The following is a 19,525-nucleotide window of genomic DNA, read 5'->3' as shown; positions in this document are numbered from 1 at the left end:
GATACATTTCCTTTCCTCAAAAAATAAATTTACCGTCCAGCAAGGCGTACAGCCGAATTGGCGATGGCGTTCTGTGGACTCCCTGGCAGCGTTGCAAGACGCTGTCGCGTTCCACTCTTACAGGCGAAGCTTAACATGTTAACCACACATCAGTAACACACGCAGACAGCCAATGGACGCGTCATTCGCTGGCAGCACTTCATTCATCATTCACAACCACATTCTTAACGTACGCTCCCTTGACGCACATGCCAAGGACGTACACCACGATCACATTCTGCGCCATTCCTCTGTACTTTGCTTTGCTGAAACCTGGATGGATCCCGAAGAGCCTCTCGAAATCATAGATTTCCTATACTGCTGTGGTGCTCGCAGAGACCACAACAGAGCGGCGGGAGTCGCTATCTACTTGCGCACAGGTCTCTCTGCAATACCAGTCGAAATGTTTGGCACGTCACATGAAGTTGGCGAACTGTGCGCCGCAAAGTTGCCCAACGGCTTGCTGGTAGTAGCTGCCTACTTCGCCCCTACCGCACTCACGAAAGACGTCGTGCACTTCCTGCAACTCGCATTAACCGTCCATCGATCCACACCGATGTTAGTAGTGGGGGACTTTAATGTTGACATAAAGACAAACAGCAATTTCCTAACACTTATGCGGGAGAACATCCCGTTCCTCTCGCTCGTAACGCGTCCCACGGCTGTGACAACCTCGCGAGGCACTTGTATAGATCTCGTCTTTGAGAATCAAGCATTGGTGTACCAAGTCGAACATATATCAGTCTATTTCTCCGACCACAAAGCTTCCTTCATGACTCTCAAGAACTGTTAGTGGAGTCTTTGTTAAAGGAATACGTGTGAAAAATAAAAAAAAAAAATTCTGTGATAGCGCATACATGTGTTGCTCGATTTCTTTGCCTCAATCTATCGAAAAGGTGAAACAGCTTATTTGCTGCGCTCAAATTTCGCATTACGAAGTAACGTAATCGTCGGTAATTTTTTCAACAACAAAGCCCACAAAAATTTTTGTGTAAATAAAAGAAGCAAAAAAATCGTTTCTATTTTTTTCTTTCCAGGCGACGTAACCTCGGTAGCCCTTTTAGACACCGGGATCGCCATACGAATCGAAAGCAACCGAGATCTACCGCCAGTAGAGGCGGAGGAGATTGCAATAGCCATTTCCATTGCTTGACCAGGCGTGAAACACGTCGTCAGCGATAGCAAGGCGGCGTTGACGTTTTTACACTCCGATCATTTTAAGGGAAGGAAATGCACAAACTGGCTCCCTGGGTCAGCGGACGCCTGAATCGTGTTGTGCTGTTGATGCGGCCGTATGAGCCGTTGCCTAGCAACCGTCGCGGTGGACACCCGTCATCCGCTTGTAGGGGAAGGGAGGAAGTGGGAGTGAAAGAAGAAACAGGAGGGGTTACCGAAGAAAATGAATTTTAGGAAAGGAAATTACGGATGAGGTTGCGCCGCTGCGCGAAGGAGAGGCCACAGCTGGCACGATTCCAGTGCAAGGACGGACGCCGCCAGCATGGACGAACGCCGCGAGCTTGGACGGACACTGCGAGCGTGAGCCATTAATGGCTTTCGCCTTAAAATTGCCGACGATTACGTTAGTTCCTAAAGCGAAATTTGAGCGCAGCACATCAGCTGTTTCAGCTTTTCGATAGACTGAGGCAAAGAATTCGAGCAAGACGTGTGTTTACAACTACAGACTTATTTTATGCGAAGCATATTACTAGAGCTACAGTACAGCCCGTCGAGCGCGGCGGTGGAGCTACCATTGACCTTTAGCGTGACCACGTGACACCACGTGACAACATGACGTCACAGCAGAGGAAAGATGGGCTGCCGGCTCGCGCGGTCGGCCGCGGCGGTGGAGGCTCCACATCAGAGGCGCTGCAGCTGACCACGTGACGCTACAGCAGCGGTATAAAGCTGAGCTTGCCTCGCTCTTAGTGTGTAAAAAGAAGCGGCCGAAGCCGCGCTCGCCGAAGCGAGAACAGGTACTCTTCGTGGCCAACTCCGGCGGACGCAGTTGTTGCTGCGACGCGCGTCTTTTCTTTCCTTTTGCTCTTTCCTCTGATCTTTTGACTCTCCTCTATCTGCACGAGGCAGCGGTGGTGGCTCGGCTTGAGCCAGTAGGCAGGCCCATGCAATTTCCTTTTCATCCTTCTCTCAGTCACAACAACAACTCTCCGGGCTGAGAGTATCTGTTCTCACTTCTGCGAGCGCGGCTTCGGCCGCTTATCTGTTTTTTGAGCAGCGTCCGCTCCGGCGGACGCAGTTGTTCCTGCGACGCGCGTCTTTTTTTTTTTCCTTTTTCTCTTTCCTCTCATATTTTGGCTCTCCTCTATCTGCACGAGGCAGCGGTGGTGGCTCGGCTTGAGCCAGTAGGCAGGCCCATGCAATTTCCTTTTCATCCTTCTCTCAGTCACAACAACAAATCTCCGGGCACTTACGAGGTGGCCAGGTGTTGGGATGCCGCCTAGAAGCAGGGCTGATTTGAACGAGAAGCGAAAGCTTCATCGTGCCACAGAGACCGATGAAGAGCGGGATGAACGTCAACCAAGGAAAGCCATGTATTACCAAGCCTAGCCATCAATATGCTTCGCATCTGACTAGGCTTAACCTTAGCTAAGCCTCAGCCATTTTTCACATATATTCCTGCTTCAAGAAACCCTCCACTAACAGCTCTTGATTGTCATAAACGAAAACTTTGTGGTCGGAGAAATATATAAATATATGCTCGACTTGCTGCACCAATGTCTGGCTCTCAAAGAAGAGGTCTGTACAAGTATTTCGCGAGGTTGTCACAGTCATGGGAGGCGTTACGAGCGAGAGGAACGGGATGTTCTCCCACATGAGTGGTAAGGAATTCGCTTGTCTTTACATCTACATTAAAGTCCCCACCCACCCTGCCACCCTGGCAAGTGGCAGTTAATGGTGGATCGCGAGAGTTCGCTCACCGTTGTCAGCGCTAACGCATGCAGCCCAACTCTCTCTCTCATCCCCCCACGTACCTATAAGCGCGATTCAGGCGTCCGCTGTACCAAGAGGGCAGTTATGCGCCTTTCCTCTGGTCCAGGTGTCCACCGAGATGTGTGATAGTGCGCCATTTCTTTTCCTCAACAACCAATTTACCGATTTTGCCCACTGCTTACCAAGCTCCCGCTCGATTGGTTTCGCAGCTGCTGGTTACAACGGACAACAGTGACGGCGACGCCGCGAAACGCAGAAACGGGCGCCAAAGAGCTGCGCTCTAAAAGAAACGGCACGCAGGCATTCGAGTAGCGTGAAGCGAAACTATTTGCTAGTGATGAAACGCAGCCACTGCGTTGACGAAAAAGTAAGCACTGTTTATGCACGCGAGAGACGCGATCAACTAAGGTAAAGTTTTGCGCATTGTCTTCAAGGCGCGGCGCAAAACAATAATATACTTCAAAGACAAAACAAGTTTCCAAGCGTCGCATATGACGCCCTCCGGTGAATATTCTGCCCCTCGTGCACGGCATAGCGGTAGTTCACATGCAAGGGCCCAGTCATTTCCGCAGTGGGAACATAGAACAGGTCGTGGTTTTCCGCTTGCGACGTTGCGGCGTCGCGACGCCGCTGCAACTGTCGGCCCCCGTTACCTCGTTCAGCAGCGCCTTCTCGGAAAGGGTCATCAGCAGCAGCGAGAAGACCATCATATGGACGGCTGCCACCCCCACTGGGAGCGCGGAGAGGTCGCTGGGAAGGACGCGCTCGACGACCTTGAACGCCTCCGACGCCATGGCGCCCAGCCTGCCGAATGTGTACGCCCCGGAGAAGGCCACGCTCCGGACCCGGGTGGGGAACAGCGCCACAGTGTAGACGCAGAGCAGGACTTAGGCGATGTTCAACAGCAACTCCCGCCACAAGAAGCCCAACTGAGCCGAAAATTTGAGGCCCAAGAAGTGCAAGGCCGCCTGGAAAAGCAGTAGCAGGGAGACCGCCAGCAGAAAGACTACCAGGGGCTCCCGTCGGCCATGATGCCTGATGATAAAGTATATGCTATGGTCATGGCCGGCACGTTACCAGCGATGATAACCCACTTGACAGCCGAGAAGTACGGCAGGTCAAGGTTCTGGTAGTAGTAGTTGACGAACAATGTGAAACAGCAGCTGAAGATTACGAAGGAGTGGGTCAAGACGGTCCGCGACATGTAGCGCAGCCGTGGTTGGTAAACTGGCGGATGCAGTTCTTCCTGCTGGTCGCGGTGAGCAGTTCCTGCTCTACCGGCGCGGGCAGCCAGCATCTCCTTGACCAGCTCTAGGCGTTCGATGACGACCTCGGGCTCTTCGTTGTTGATGCGGGCAGCCCAGAGGGCAACTCGCCGTGCTTCGTGGAAGCGCTTGTTGACGATGAGCCAGTGGGGCGACTCCTCGGTGAAGTACACCGTCAGGATGAGCGACAGCGCCGGGGCCACCAGCCCCGCGTGGCAGATGCTCCACTCGAGCGCCAGGTACGCGATGAAGCCCACGTACACCGGCGCGAGCACAGTGGGCCAGCAGACGGCGAGCGCGCAGATGGCCTCCCGTGGTCCCGGTGGCGTTGATTCGAACAGAAGCACGAAGGCCACGACCTCGAGCGCGCTCACGGCCGCCGAGGACACGACGCGCAGCGCTACAAACACGGTCGCCGTGGGCGCCAGTGGCGCGGCCACTCCGGAGAACAGGAGAGCGCCCAGTGAGGCCCACATGATGGGCCTGCGACCCCAGCGGTTGGACGCGAGCCCCGCGCATGGCACGGACAGTGCGCCTGCGGACATGAAGGCCCCGCTGAGGAGTTGCTGGTACCAGGCACGGTCACAGACCAAGTTCCAGTGGACCACCACTGTGCGGCCTGTCATGTGCGTGTCGTAGTCCCAGGCGTCGCAAGCGACCACGACCCGAGCGTCGCCCTCGGCATCCGCGCCACTTTCTCTCACTGTCGCTGCGAGCGGCGTCTCGTAGCGGTGGCAGCTATTGAACCTTGCTGCGGAGCCTGGCGACCGTGGCACGGACAGGTTCTTCCAGGCCTCGGCGCTCGTGTTGGAGTACTCGGCGCTGGGGCGGCACCAGTGGTCCACGGGCTCCAGATCGATGGTGACGGCGAAGCTGTACGTGTAGGCGACGAACGTGGTGATCTCCGCGCAGAGCAGCACCAGCTTCTGTGGAGGCGTCCGAAACCGAACACGACCATGGTCTGGAAGACCGTCTCCATCTCACTGTCCGAAACAGGCTCGGTCACGGGATGGAACAAGCTCGGCAGTAATGCTGACACCATGCTGCGGGAGCGCTTTCGTTTCGCCATGATTCTCTCGATGGTTCGTTGGCTGCCTCGAAAGCAATAGCCCTCCTTGGTGGTGTTCACCTGCAATCGCAGAACGTCCTTTCTTCGTCTTCTCTAGATGGCAGCTCGCGCTCAGGCTTAATGGAACATACCCACGGCGCGGGATTGGCCAGGGTGCATAGCCGGATGCTGTTGTTGTTGTTGTAGCCTTTGACACGAATGGCAAATACCCACACTGGGGGATCGGCCAAGAATCGGGAGGTAAAGGTGGGTATTCACCTGTACACAGTAAAGGCAAAAGGAAAGCACACGGGAGAGGAACACCGGGGGAATCTACCACAAGAAGGGCAGGGAGAGGATGCCCGTGTCCAAGACACGGGCGGGTCATCGTTCTCTTTTCTATCTGATGAGAACGTGCACTGACAGCATTGAAACCGTGGGCTCCCCTGTCTCCTTGTCTATAAGCTTTTCATAGCTACCTACAGTCGAATACAACTCAAGAACACAGCCGCAAATGCTCCTTAAAATACGCGGTAAACGCTTAAAATGGCATGATATAAAGTTGAAGCGCACAACGAGACATGTCTGACCAACACGCCCAAAAAACCACTTTGCTTAAAATAAAATGGCGCTCACAGATTTTCAGGACGTTATCTCCTGTGATGCCAAATTGGCATCATGAGAACAGGTGGAGTGGTAACTCAGCATTAAAAATAATTCCCCTTGATTTTTCTGATTTAACTAATGAAACTTAGGAGCGCTAACTCGCTTGCCCTTGTTCAGATTTGTTTCCATTTATGGATTTTTATACGCTTGAAAATCCAAGTTGCACCCAAAAGTTCTTGATGCCGTTCCTCGGTTTTCCTTTTGCCATAATATGCCACCTGAGCTGCTCCTTGCGATTTGGGAAGCCGTTCCCCCTGTTCAGCGGTCTCTGGAGCCATTGGTATAGTCCTCTCGACTGCACGTTCCTCCAGCGACTTCATTATCGCTTCTTCTTTTTCGCTGTTCGCATTCTCGCTCTTCATTTATTTCTGCATCTCGTATAGCAATTTATATACCAAAACTCGCTGTTATGTTCTCTGCACAGGAAACCATTTCAGATTTCATCAGTACGCCGCCTTGAACACTGCTTCTATGCTAACCTGTCACAATTCCGTGGAGCAAAACACTTCTGCAAGTGAACCCGAGCTCCCAGTTAGTGCACGATTCATTTGCGCACTGAATGCGAGAAGGCTGCACTCCCCGTGAGGAAACACCAACGTAGGAATAAAATGTAATGGAGAAAAAAATTCTAGAAGTCAATACATCACGATCACGATCAGAAGTCAATACATCACAAAACATCACGATCTGCTTCAAGCACACCTTGTTTTTTTTTTTTATTTGAGGAGTGTTCGCTATGTTTAATTGTAATTTAGACTTTGTACAGTGCACCCTCCGATGAAAGCGAAAGCTCTCGTTCATCATCGCCCATGTGCTTTTAGCATGTCACTAGATGGTGCCACAGTGTTTCACATTTCTTGGATGCAGCAGCGACAGTGCACTAAAGCTTTCGGCGACGAGGCATGCGGAAACTAAAATGAACGCTACTCTTACTAAAAATTGCTAATCACTGTCTGACGGGTGAGGCTATGTTTTTAGTATAGCACTTTTACTATTATTAGTCTATACTTTTAATGCCGTGAAATGGCCACAGCGCTCCGCTCATCATAGTTTCCAGAATTGGGATACATAAAAGCGGGCGCATGCACTGATAGAAAAATTTCCGGTAAAAATCTATGAAGCTTCCAATAAGGACTTCATGGCATCCAGCACCTTAGACAACAAGCTTTCTGTTGCGCCAAAAAAAAAAAATTGGTTCAGTCCCTTTAAAGTAGAGGACATTCGGTGGATAAAAATCTGCCTGCTGACCCTGCAGCTTCGTGTTGGTCTTACTCAGAGCAGCTGCAGAAAATGAATGGAAAGCCCATTTTTGAAAAAGCAAGCATGAAATACTAATGCCTCCAATTTAAACAGCGCTCATTTTTCATATTGGCTGTTGAATGTGGGTGCATTAGCTCGCATAATGGACACGTAATGATTTTACTCCTTCATGAATTGTACACTAAAGAGGGTTAACACACATTTAAAAAGTGAATGCTAAGCACTTATTTAATGAACATGTAAATATTTTCATCAAGTTTTTGATGTGATGAAGACCCAGATTAAAAAAAGTCAATTTTGGGCTGGATTGTGCAAATGGAGATTGTGTCTAGCTGGAACACCTCTTGCTTCCAGCTGGGAGAGTGCTTTCCTGGCTGCTTTCCAGCTCCAGCTGCAGAGCCACTGCACCCAGTGCCGTTCCCCCTGGCAACTCCTAATTTTCTACATAAAAGCCACTCAATGTCAATCTTTATGTGGACGAAAACGTCGAAGCAGCTAGGTGGTCAACTTTTAAAGTGGCCCCGAAAAACATTTACAGTTGACTGTTTTCACTCTAGGTTGCGCAGTGTGCTATTGTGTTTTCGCTACTATGGCCTTCGTGCGCTACGTTCACGCCAAAGTCGCGTGCGTGTGGGGCTCGCCATTTGACGGCTCTTACTGGCAATCGATCCTTACTGGCAATCGTGCCTGGGCCCGCAGATGTCAACGTGGCTAGTTCCAAAAACACCGTGCTTGTTTAAGTGCGGGCTATGATTAAGTCAGGAACTGAAGGGGAATGAGTCGTGCGTTATCTCATTTCACTGCGATACAATGGATATCTTTTTTTTTTTCGAATAGGCTTTCGAACGCGAGCTTGCGAAACACGCTGGAATGCCAACATCAAAGTGAAGGGACCTTGAGAAATAAGTCATGCATGTGTAACGAGGTCCTCAGAATCTCATGCATGCATGTATCGGGGTCACTGACCTCTGTAAGTGCTTTAAAGGGATACTGAGGCGGTTTTCGAATCAGCTAATTTTTTAGGGTTTTGAAGAAGTGTCATTGCTGATCACGTCTGTGAAATTATTTTTTCGATTTTGGTGAAAACAGTGGCGCAATCACCAATTAAAAACGCGATGTTTAAATCTCCCGCGCGAGCGCAGGAGAGGAGAACAGCGGAGAGGGAGATTCCTCCATGTCGGCCACCGTGACGTCATGTTGAGGAGCCGGGGATACTTCGGCGCACCCGAGAGTGCTTTCAGCGCGCGTTGTTTCTCGTGCTGCATGCGTTGTTCCTCGTACTGCGTGCGTTGGGACGTACAAAGCATGTCAGCCGACCTTGAGAATCAGATTCAACACGAGGTACTACTCTGCGTTCGTGTCCACGAACAACTACGCCCGCGACTGTGTCGTCTTCCAGTGTTTTCCGCAAGATCATACGCTCGCAGCGCAAGCGCTCGCTGCTGTGACGAAGAATTCAAGCCGACCAAAGCAAGCGTTCTCTGCTCGAAGCACTTTCGTAAGAGCGGCTACATGCAGAGCTTGTCCCTAATGTGATCTCTGGAGATTTCTGTCGCGGCTGAACCATGGCGCAGTTCCTTTGATTTCCTCGCGCATGAGAGGCGTGTCACCATTCTGAAGAAGCGCCTCTTCTAAAAGTAGAAACATGCTCACTTAGCCCCTGCAGAAACCTAATAGAGGCTCAAGCATGTGTTGCTCTCCTCAGCTTAGGTGCGGCCAGACCACCTGAGGCGTGCTCAGCAATTCTCGGTTAGTGATTTTATATCCGGTTCGACGTGTCCAAGCAAGCAAGCATCGAAGCTCTTCATATGCGGCATCTCGTTTAATCGTAGCTAAGCGATTAAAATGAAAGCGTTCGACGTTCCGATTTCAGATTCAAATTTAACAGAGAAATGAATGCCAACCAAGTTTTGGCAAGAAAAAACACGATATCGTGCAACCTTACTCGGTTTCTTCATCAAGTTGTGGCAGCGGGCGAGTTGCAGCTAGCTTGGCTTTTAAACACACATATAGTTGGCCACTACTTCGGTGAACCTAAACTGCAAATTTAGGAAGGGCGAACGTTTCGGAGGCAGCGATTAATATTTTCTGGCATCTGCTGAACGCGCCACGAGTGAAGCAGCAGCCTTGTGCGCGTATTTATCTTGGTTTCCAGCGCACAATGATTCCGTCACTATCCTGTGGTCACATGCCTCGCAGTGCTTGGCCACTGCGCTTAGCTAATTTTGACATCAACTTTGTGCTGCTTCATCGTTTCCTTGAAATACTTTCTTGCCCCAACCTACGCAAGGTACTGAGAACAGGATTTTTTCTACACAGCGCTTTGGGCCTTTTCTTTAGGATGACGCTTTTTCGGGCGAGCCAGGAGGCGTCCGGTGGTGGTAATTGACTTGAGTATTGTTCGCACCCCTTCCTTTCCGAGAATACCAGCCGAGGTTGTGCTGGCACCTTTTACGCATGGTCTGCATACGCGTCTTTCACGCTGGCGTATGCTTGTGCTAGGCGTAGAATTTTCTGCTCGTGTCTTTTTTGCTTTCAGGTGATACGTGGAATGGACAAACTGTAGTATCCTTTTCTTTGGAGGTCAGTAAAAAAATAGTCACCATATTCACTTTTACAACGCCACGGAAAGCTGCGATCTGCACTCAACGCAGCGCCGGATCCGCATCGGCAGCTTCTCCGGTCCTCAAAGTGACGTCACGACCTCTCTTGACCAATCACGGGCGGCGGCGCGCCGCGCGGCGTGCCCCGCGGCACAGGCCGCATATTTCTGCTAAAAAAGGCAATTCGCGCTTGTTTTTGCCTTATTTGGATGCGATATTCGAGCATACAGCATGAAAAAGTATAGGACGCCGCTGCCAGCCTGATTTTCAAAAAAAGCACTTCAGTCTCCCTTTAAATGGTTAATTACATGTGCCACTTGGCCCAATGTGCCAATATGCGTTGAAGGCCGATGGTGCAGTCTGTGACGACGGTCAGGAAGCCACGTGCCCTTCCGTGCGTACCACGCGATATTCGTGCGAGCAAGACAGACGCTGCTAAAAGATGCTGCTAGCCGTGGCAGCTGCCTTCGAAACCTGAAACACCTGGGCTGCAGCTGGCGTGAGAGGAAGGACAGGGAGAGAGAAGGAAAGAGGGGAGCGATAGTAACAAAGGATAGGGGCAGGACCGGGCGGCAATATACAGTATGTACAAATACAGACTGGCCATCAGGTGGAATGCTGCGACGTGCATGGCTGCAAATTGCCACCTGTCATTGTAGGCGAAAAAAAAAATATGCCCAGGCTTAGCTTGGTTAAGCCAAGAATGCGTTGCATACTGCGCGGTCTTTTTGCGCGAGGTATTGCTTGGCGGCACTCGATTTTCTCAGCAGCTTTTCCTCCGTGACGTATGGATGGATGGATAGGAGCGCCCCCTTTGAAACGGGGCGGTGACAACCGCCACCATGGTCAGCCGTTCTTTTTTTTTGTCTTTTTCTTTTCTTTTTTATTATTTTTGTAAAGTGGTTTGGTGACGTCACGTGCCGTGACGTCATTTGGACATTAGGGCGCGAGCGGCGCGAACTTGATTACTTTTGTATTTTGTAAATAGTGTGCAAAGCTCTCCCCTATCCTTTCTTGCAGGCGCTCCCGTCTATACTTCTCCTCACTATCCTCTCCCTTTCCCTTTCATTTCCGCCGGCTGCAGCTCGGGTGCTTAAGATATTAGATAGCAATTGCCGCGGCCGGCAACACTCTTTTGCTTCACTTTTTTATTTTTTAAATAAACCACTACCACCACCACCAATATGCTACGCATAAAAATTCTTGCCATCCTCTCGGGTGTGTATGGTGCACCTGTGTTATGCACTAGGCTTCTCACAATAGCGGCCAAACTCAACGTCCACGAAGGTCAAGAGGGTCATGAACTCGTGGCTATTCGAAACGTTCTGGATATTTTCTCCTTATCGGATCACTCTTACAATAGACAGTGTGCAGGGCGCGAATTGAAGCGCCGTCACAAAGGTCAATTCAGATACTCCATGGACAATCATAGCTATGTCAAGGGAGAAAACCAGCCAAAAAAGATGGAAACACAAGAAGAGAACGACGCAGGACAACGGCATCATAGCTAGTCCGTCGTCATTCGGTCCCATCGTCACAAAAAAAAAATATGACAGATAATCAATGCGAGTGATGCGGCAGAGTATACGTTAGCATGTGGCACATCGTGTACATGTGCTCTCTACGCGCCCTGCATTCTCTCCCCTCCACTTACCGCGCCCTTTCGCACTGCCGACTATCGTAATCGTCTGTCATTATTTTTGCCCCCTTTACTGGGCAATGCAAGGTATTACTAACTAACTAACTAACTAACTAACTAACTAAATTGGCATCTGATATTTTTCTGTGCTGCAGCGAAATAACAATCTGGCGATAAATTAGGGAGTGCAGTTCGTTAGATTGAGAGATAGATGGCCCCGTAGGACGCGATCGTGAGGTGCCTATCGCTGTTTCTTCCCCATTTTCAAACGGGGGGTGGTTGGGAGCTTAGCATTCCAATGTGAAATCTCTTGGGCAGTGGCAGCACTTTAGTCATCCTACTATACGCAGGTGCTCGCCGTGACGTCGATGACGAACTTCGAGTGGTTGACGCTGAAACGGCACGGCGTGCTCTACGAGTTCCCACGGTGGGCTCAGTACATGGGCATCATCGTTGCCGGCGTCGGACTGGCCATCATCCCCGCGGTTGCCCTCAAGGAGCTGTGGGCTGCGAAATGGGTGAGGAGGGGTTACTATGTCCTGCAGTCAAGAGCGTAGCAGTGGGTGCTGTGTATGTGTGTGCGCGATCCTCTCTTCGTCACAAAGCACAGAGATCATTGCACACGAAAGACGACCGGCAGTTAGAGCGGTATTAAGGCGTTATATTAAAGACCTGCTAACCCTACAGAGGTCCGTATGCTCCTCGTGAGTCGACTGAAGGTTCCACGAATTAGTAGGCTCCGATGAAGAGCATATGGACCCTTCTATGTTTGCAGCTAATGCTGAGTGCAACTTGGGAACTGTGCGTTTGGCCAACAGCGAGGAGAGAAGATCTGTTCTTCAAAGCAGAGATGTGTGTGCAATATGAGCACAGCTCCTCGCATTTCGATCCTCTCTGACTGGACGCCAATTTAACTCGGTTGTACGCCATGAACCTCGTGATAGAGTAATGGAGCTTCCCCAATGAATGGATAAGCGGTCCGGCGACTGCGTGTGTACATATGAGAAATACTGCATGGTATGATCGAAATGTAACTAATACTACCGTGGGACTAAGAAAAACAATCGGGGAAAAAGGTGTCCCTGTGCTTAATACAATATGAAGTAGAAAAATAACAAATAATAAAAGAATTTTGTATAGCAGAAAATAAGCAAATACAAGCGCAAAATTATTTATGCCGTTAGAGCCGAAGCCATTGGGACGCCTGTTAAGGAGAGTTATTGTATTAAGAAGGTAAGTAATTTTCTTTTTTTTTGAGATGGCTTAGTTGATGAAAATCACGCGATATAATAAGCATGATGAGGAGGCCGGACTTCGGTATTTTCGTTGCTGGTGGGCAGAAGAAGAATTTCAATAAGATGGAGGGAAAATGACAGTTGAGAATCTCGGGTGTTGCCTCCGTCTCTTGAGGCATTGGGGACATATGACTGGCGGCTAATCCTATAATGATCCTGCGAGATTGATTTCGTTGCTCAGCGTATCGCTACATTCCTAGTTATGGTTGCTGACGCGGCGTTCTGTCGCAGGACTTTTGGAAGGCGATCAGTCCCCGCGAAGACTGGGGCCCCAAGGGCTACGAAGACCGGCGACGCTACCGGCTCTTCATGGTTGAGAAGGGCTACATGAAGGCCGAGGACGCCGAGAGGCTGAACGAGAGCGAGAGGCCCCAGCGAGAGCTCGAGCTCAAGCTCAAGGCCATCGAGGACGTCAAGGAGGCAGCTGCGAACAAGGCATCGAATAAGCCGGAGCAAGAGGCGGCTGCCGGCGAGGGCAAGCAGGAGCCGAAAGCGGAGGCCAAGGATGAGCCCAAGGCCGAGCCCAAGGCCGAGCCACCGAAGCCTGAGGCACCAAAGCCCGAGCCCCAAAAAGGCTGAGATTTGCACGTCGATGTGAAAAGGCTGCTTGCTCGCAAACTGCCTGAGTGTCGGGGAATAAAGCGGCACGAGTCGTAGAGCCGTTTTGTTTCACCAGGGTACCGAATCGTGTGCGGGGCCTACAGTATCTTGGCGGGTCCCATGCAGCTTCTTTTGTAGATTTATATTTGCAATGCATTAGAAACTTATCGCGTCTGGCGTATCATTGAGAGCATGATAGGCTGTCCACGCTTGTATAAAATAAAAGAAAGAGGAGTACTATAGTCGGATACAACTTAAGTCTGCAGTGAAGCTCCGCCCACTTTCAGCCTCCGCGCACAGAATTCCTCCACGACAAAAAAGTAGTCCGCTACTTAAACGTTTCTTGTTACCTAAACAGGAAGCTTATCACAAGAAAAAAAATATGAGCTCTAGAACTTTGAGACGTGGATTGTATGGTACAGTCAAACATTAAAAAGCTGATTTCGTTAACAGTCGCGATTGGCCAGCGGAGTAATACAAGATGCCGCAGACCGCAGCCCAGTGTTAGCAACTGCTGTTTTTTTAACCTGTATCAGACTATACATTCCGATATATGCCTAAAAATGATGCAAACGTAGATGTAGACAGTGGCATTGGACGGAGTGCTCGCGCACGACCCGCAGACCATTAAAATCCATATCCCTGCAGTGAACACTCGTCAGTGTTGTGTATTCAACACTGTCGATCACCTTTTGGCAGTCTCAGCAACAGTGTTTGCACTGTGTGACAGGCGCTAGGCACAACCGCGTGTAAACACAACGGTAGCAGATAGGATAGGATAGGAGAACTTTATTTGGCTCTAGCACAAGTGTTCTTTTATGCGGTCAGATGAGTCCATCCGCAACGGTCGGTTGCCCCTATTCCAGGGCTCCGCTGGATGCTGCCGTCAGCTGAGCTCGCCGTATCAAACCGATCTGGTCATCGCGGCAGTCGCTGGAGAGCAGACCTTCCCATTGCTCCACACTTGGGCGTTGTGTAACTGAGACGATGTCAACCTTTTGACATGCCCATGTGATGTGATACAGTGTAGGTTTTTCATGGCACCACGGGCAATTGTGTGCGTAAAGTGTGGGGTGAATTTTACTTAGTGTGTTTAGATTTGTTTATGACCCCGTTTGAAGTTGTCTCCATGTGACAGCCTCTTCTTTGTTTAAAGATTTGTGCGGTGGTGGGTACCGCATCCTGCTGCCTTTGTAGTTGTTGAGTATGGCCGAGTATTCCTGAGGTACTGGCAGGGATTCCTCAAGGTCGTTGACGTTGGATGCTCGGTAGTTAGTACATGCTCGAGCTATCCTGTCCGCCTCTTGGTTTCCTGCCACCCCCGTGTGCTTCGGCACCCAGACGATCTTATGTTTGATCGGCTTGTGTGGTTTTGCATGTGTTTGTTGCGTCTTGCAGTCTACAGAGCGGAGTATGCGGAGCGCTCTGTGACCGACTGCCGCAAAGGTAGTTGCGGCAGGCTGCTTGTGAATCAGTAAGAATTGTCAGTGACCGCCCAGTCCGATAGCCCTCCGCTGCCGCTAGAGCGACGGCCGCTTCTTCAGCCTCAGCTATCGTGCAGTCTTGCAGTGAGACGCTGGTAATCTCGTGTAATTCCGAGTTGACTACAGTGTCCACTGCGTTGTTGGTGCCTTGTCCCCTTGTCATGGCATAGGTGGCAGCGTCCACATACACTCTTGTATTCTGGGATGCGTGTGTTTTCTGTAAGCGGTCGGCCCTTGCCTCTCTTCGGTCTTTGTGGAGGTTAGGGTCCATGTTTCTTGGTATTTGTGCCACCCTGAGCGTGCTGCGCTACTCATCGGGGATCGTTTCAGTTCTCAATATTTCTCGAATTTGTTCAGTGTAGCCCAGTTTCTTTAAAAGAACTAACTCTGCCTGTGGGGGTCTGCTGTAGTCTGCGCATTTGGGCAACATGCTGCGCTTCCCGTAATTCCTCGAACGTGTTGTGCAGTCCCAAGGCTAAGAGCTTTTCAGTTGAGGTGTTATGGGGTAGTCGAAGCGCGGTTTTATACGCTTTGCGTAAAATCGCGTCCGCCTGTTGTATTTCACTTTTGATATGATTGTAGAACAATCGAGATAGTGAACAGAAGCCAAGTATACGATACATTAATACTCGAGCAGAATGAGAGGAAACTTAAAACAACAAAGACTCGAATAATTAAAAAACTGATGCTCCGAACCTGCTGGCAGACACTGAGAGCAGAGAAAAACGGCTCAGGGGACAGTAAACTGTTGCACATGTCAAGCATGATTATTCACGGTGCTTGATGACATCTTCAATCTTTTTGCCCAGATTGAAGCGGGACATCCCGTCAGTGACAAAAGAGGAATTAAGGAAAACTTTAGGAGCAATGCAAAGGGGGGAAGGCAGCTGGTGAGGATCAGGTAACAACCGATCTGTTGAAAGACGGAGGGAAGATTGTGCTAGAAGAACTAGCCACCCCCCTGCTTTGTATAGACTTCCTTACCCCCGCGCGACGTCACGAAGATGCGGTGGCGCTGATGTCAGTAGCAACTTTCGCGCGGTAGGCAAACCAGGTTTCGTCTGCCGTGCCTACTGCAGCTACCGGCGGCTGCCTGCGCACTGCAGAAGCATCATGTACTGACCAGCTGCGTCACTGTCGCATCCGCAGTTAGATTAGCCCTAATAGGTTTCTCGCAAATCAATACAGCATTAGGAAGTCTAGGCCGCGGTAGTAAAAGCGCGAAGTCTGGGTGCCGACCAGCGCTGCCAGTCAACGTACTTCATAGCAGGGAAATTGCCGCGCTCATTCGCCTGAACAACAGCGTGGTCCGCTTAAAATAGAGCAAGGAAAAAAAAGCATATATATAAATGCGCACGTATTTATCACCCTGAGCTGGTGTGCACGGGCGCCGGCAGGGTCACTCACCACCAAGGAGTGCGTTGTTTTCTTGATCGTATAGCATATTTTAAAGTGTGTTGATGTTATACGAACGTATAATGGCGCGTTTTAGGGCATTTAATATATAATTTAAACTAGATCGATGTAATTATTTGATTCTAGTAGAAAGAAGTCTGATAAGTTGTGGCAAACCTTGCGCGGTCGCGTTCGCGCACGTTGCGGTCACGTTCGCGGTCGGAACAGCGTACTTAAGTGTGCTAAAATCCATTAGCTTTTCATTGCATCGTGCCTGTGTCATAAGCTGCTTCATGAAGTAGCACATGACCGTGAAGCCTGTTTGGAAAGAAGCAACTGCAGGCGGGCTAATAACAGAGGCACGTAGCGAGATTGACACGGGATGAGGCAATGAAGAGTGTTTTATTTAGTGACGTATGAGATATGTAACCAAATTTAGTGCAACTATGAAATTGCTCGGCTAATTGCAGTAATGCATTTTATTGCCAGCTATACCTGGCACAGTTCTTGGGTAATTATGATTAACACCTTCGTCATGTCACCCCGGGTCTTGAATAATTAAGTAGAAAGTGCGGAATTTTTTTATGTTTGCATATTCTCAAAGCCGCGTTCTCTGTGATGCCGGTATCACTTCTTTTTACTTTAGATTCTCAGTACTTATGCATGCATAGTCACATGAAAACTTTTCTTATAAATATAACTAACATACTACTGCTCCTTTAGGGAAAAAAAGAGATTTATTGCATTCCTAAACGTCTCTGGAATCGTTCGCGACAAATAGAATCATTCTGTTTCCATTCGGTACAAATTTACAAAGGGGCGAGTGATGTCAATCGCAGAAAATGTGGTAGATAACAAAACAAACCTTTTAGTTTATTTCCTCGTTTATGGCTTCTTCGCTTTCACTTTGGTCAAAGAAATACGGCAATTAAATCAACGAAACCTCTGATCCCTCTTCTTCGTATTGATGCTACCACTGTGGTGCTCCGTCGTCGGAAACCCGCAGAATTCGCGACGTGCCAGGACCATGAGAAACCCTATTACCTCACAATTTTTGACAACTAAAGATCTAAAAAGTGTAATTTTATGAATTTCTACCAAATATTTTGCTATAATTTTTCATCACTAAACAGAAGACCCAGGGCTCGGAAAGCATATAATTTCAGGAATCCAAACTTTTCCCCAGATCGACCAGTTTAAGAAGGGGAGAAGTCGGCCTGGCTGGTGCCTGATTTGACGGCTAAAAACAGCGGTTACGCGAGACGGATGAGATCGGGACACGATCGACACTGTCCCCACTCTTCGTACTGCGCGACACGTGTGTCAACAGATGGCGAGCGCACGTCGGCTCTGCCGAAAAAACGCCAGTGCTTCCCTCACTACTGTCCCGAGGTAAAATCATCCTGGCTAGTGCAGAGTGCCAAAACTTATTATTTTATTCAATGCCTAGGGTAGAAACCATGCAGTACACTGTGGTGAAATACCCAGTACGTGGCCAACGCGAGCCCCTGTACTTCGAGGAAAACTTAGTTGACAGCATCAACCATTGTTATGGTTCTCAAAAACTGAAAACGCGCCCACTAGCAACTGCAGCGCCACCTCGCTTCTTTGCAAACATGGAGGAGGTCTAATCACGTGGTTTAGAGGCGACTGTGGTCGGACGATTGTGTTACTTCTAGCATCCGGTCTGCGGCAGTGGCAGTGTTCGTGTCCAATAAAGATATCTTCCAACCCACAGAAGGCACTCTCGCAATCTTTTTCGAAATATGAAGGGGGGGGGGGGGGGGAGAGATCTGCCATTTAATCTGCACGGGCGGAAGTTGCTGAAAAGACAAGATACATTCACCGAAAAAGGGTGTCAGTGAATCCACAAGAACACAAAGGAGGGCAACTCCCGATCGTCCTTCGCGTTAACTACTCTTGCGGGCAGAGCGGGAAGTGAAAACAATCTTTGAACAAGGGTTTTTCGTAGGAAATTTTCTCTCAGTGATTCAGCTTTCCTGGAATATTGAAAGTTGGCTGTTCTTTCAATACAATGGGCACGCGGGGGACGTCCCCTCAGTGCCTTCTTGGTGGCCCCTAGAGGGTTGCGTACTGGAAAAAGAAGGCTTTTTGGCGGGAAATTTTTTCCCACTTAGTCAGCTTTCGTGGAACTTTGAAACTTCTTGAATAAACAGCGCGAACGACGACAAGCACAAGAGACAAGGAAACGAACGACACAGCGCTTTCCAGAAAACTTTGAAAGTTGGGTGTTCGTTCAATACAATAGGCTTGCTGGGGACGTCTGCTCAGTGCCTTCTCGCAGGGAACCACAGGCGACCCAACCCTTCTTGGTGGCTACTAGAGGGGTGCGTACTGGGAAAACATTCACTGATGTCAAATCCCCTCAAACATGAATGCGAGAACAACACTGCCAAATGAATCCTACATTTTAACACCCTCTTTTTCTTTACTGCATTTTCAACACCCCACTGGTTGAACACGGGCCGCCAGCTTGTATCATACACGTGCAGTTTCTTTCTTTATTATTGAGATTTATTGCCTCAGGGAATCAATGGTCGAAAGTGTGATGAAGGCTGCAGTAATGTTAAAGTAATGGGAATAGGTTAGCTGATTTTGTGAAGTCCAGTAGCGAGCGATGGAATGGTCCCTGCTTCCAGGCGATATCTGAAGCAGGGTTGTACGAGGAAAGACCCGCTGCCTTCAGGTGCCGGATCCTTGTAGGCTTGAGAGCAACGCAGTGCCACAGTAAGGGGTGAATGTCGGCTTCAATGGCCTCGCCTTTACATAATGGCCACTCGGGCCGAGGAAAGAAATCTCGGTTCTGAGGCCCCCTCCGAGTGACGGCAGGTGTGAGGGCGACAACTACCCAGTTCCTCTCAAGCGCAACTCCTCTGCATGCAGAACGTTTTCGCGGAAGCGGATTGCACCTGCAGTGGGCAGAACACTGACCACGTGTCTTGGTTTTCGACAAGTTTTCGGTGCAGAAGAGGAATGACAGACTTGGAGACTTGCGTGGTACAAGGTAAAGCTGGAAAGTTCCCAGAACTTAGGTACCTCATAGCACCAAGCGACACTTCCGGTTTTAACACGTGCAAACAGCATGCCAGTAAAACACCGCCCCTCAGCTCAAAGGAAAATTGTCACAGAGAGAGGGGGAGACGTTCACGGCAGCATAGTGTGTTATGGAGCTGTTTGACCGCTGATGCCCTCGAGCCAAAAAAGTCTTCGTCGCTTCTCGCTTTACCGGTGCGCGGGCAGACAGGAACCATCGCCTATCAG

General features: G+C 49.7%; 1 pseudogene; it reads right to left on the bottom strand.

Annotated features, from left to right (window-relative positions):
- Nucleotides 1-3,548: 3,548 nt before the first annotated feature.
- On the bottom strand, nucleotides 3,549-5,322 carry LOC149335601 (solute carrier family 22 member 7-like; annotated as a pseudogene).
- Between the last annotated feature and the right edge of the window lie 14,203 nt (nucleotides 5,323-19,525).

This window comes from Amblyomma mixtum, chromosome 7 (assembly GCF_055824585.1).
Source record: "Amblyomma mixtum isolate Tamu chromosome 7, ASM5582458v1, whole genome shotgun sequence".
Taxonomy (NCBI): domain Eukaryota; kingdom Metazoa; phylum Arthropoda; class Arachnida; order Ixodida; family Ixodidae; genus Amblyomma; species Amblyomma mixtum.
The sequence above is the reverse complement of the archived record's forward strand: the minus strand, read 5'-3'. Positions and strand labels throughout refer to the sequence as shown.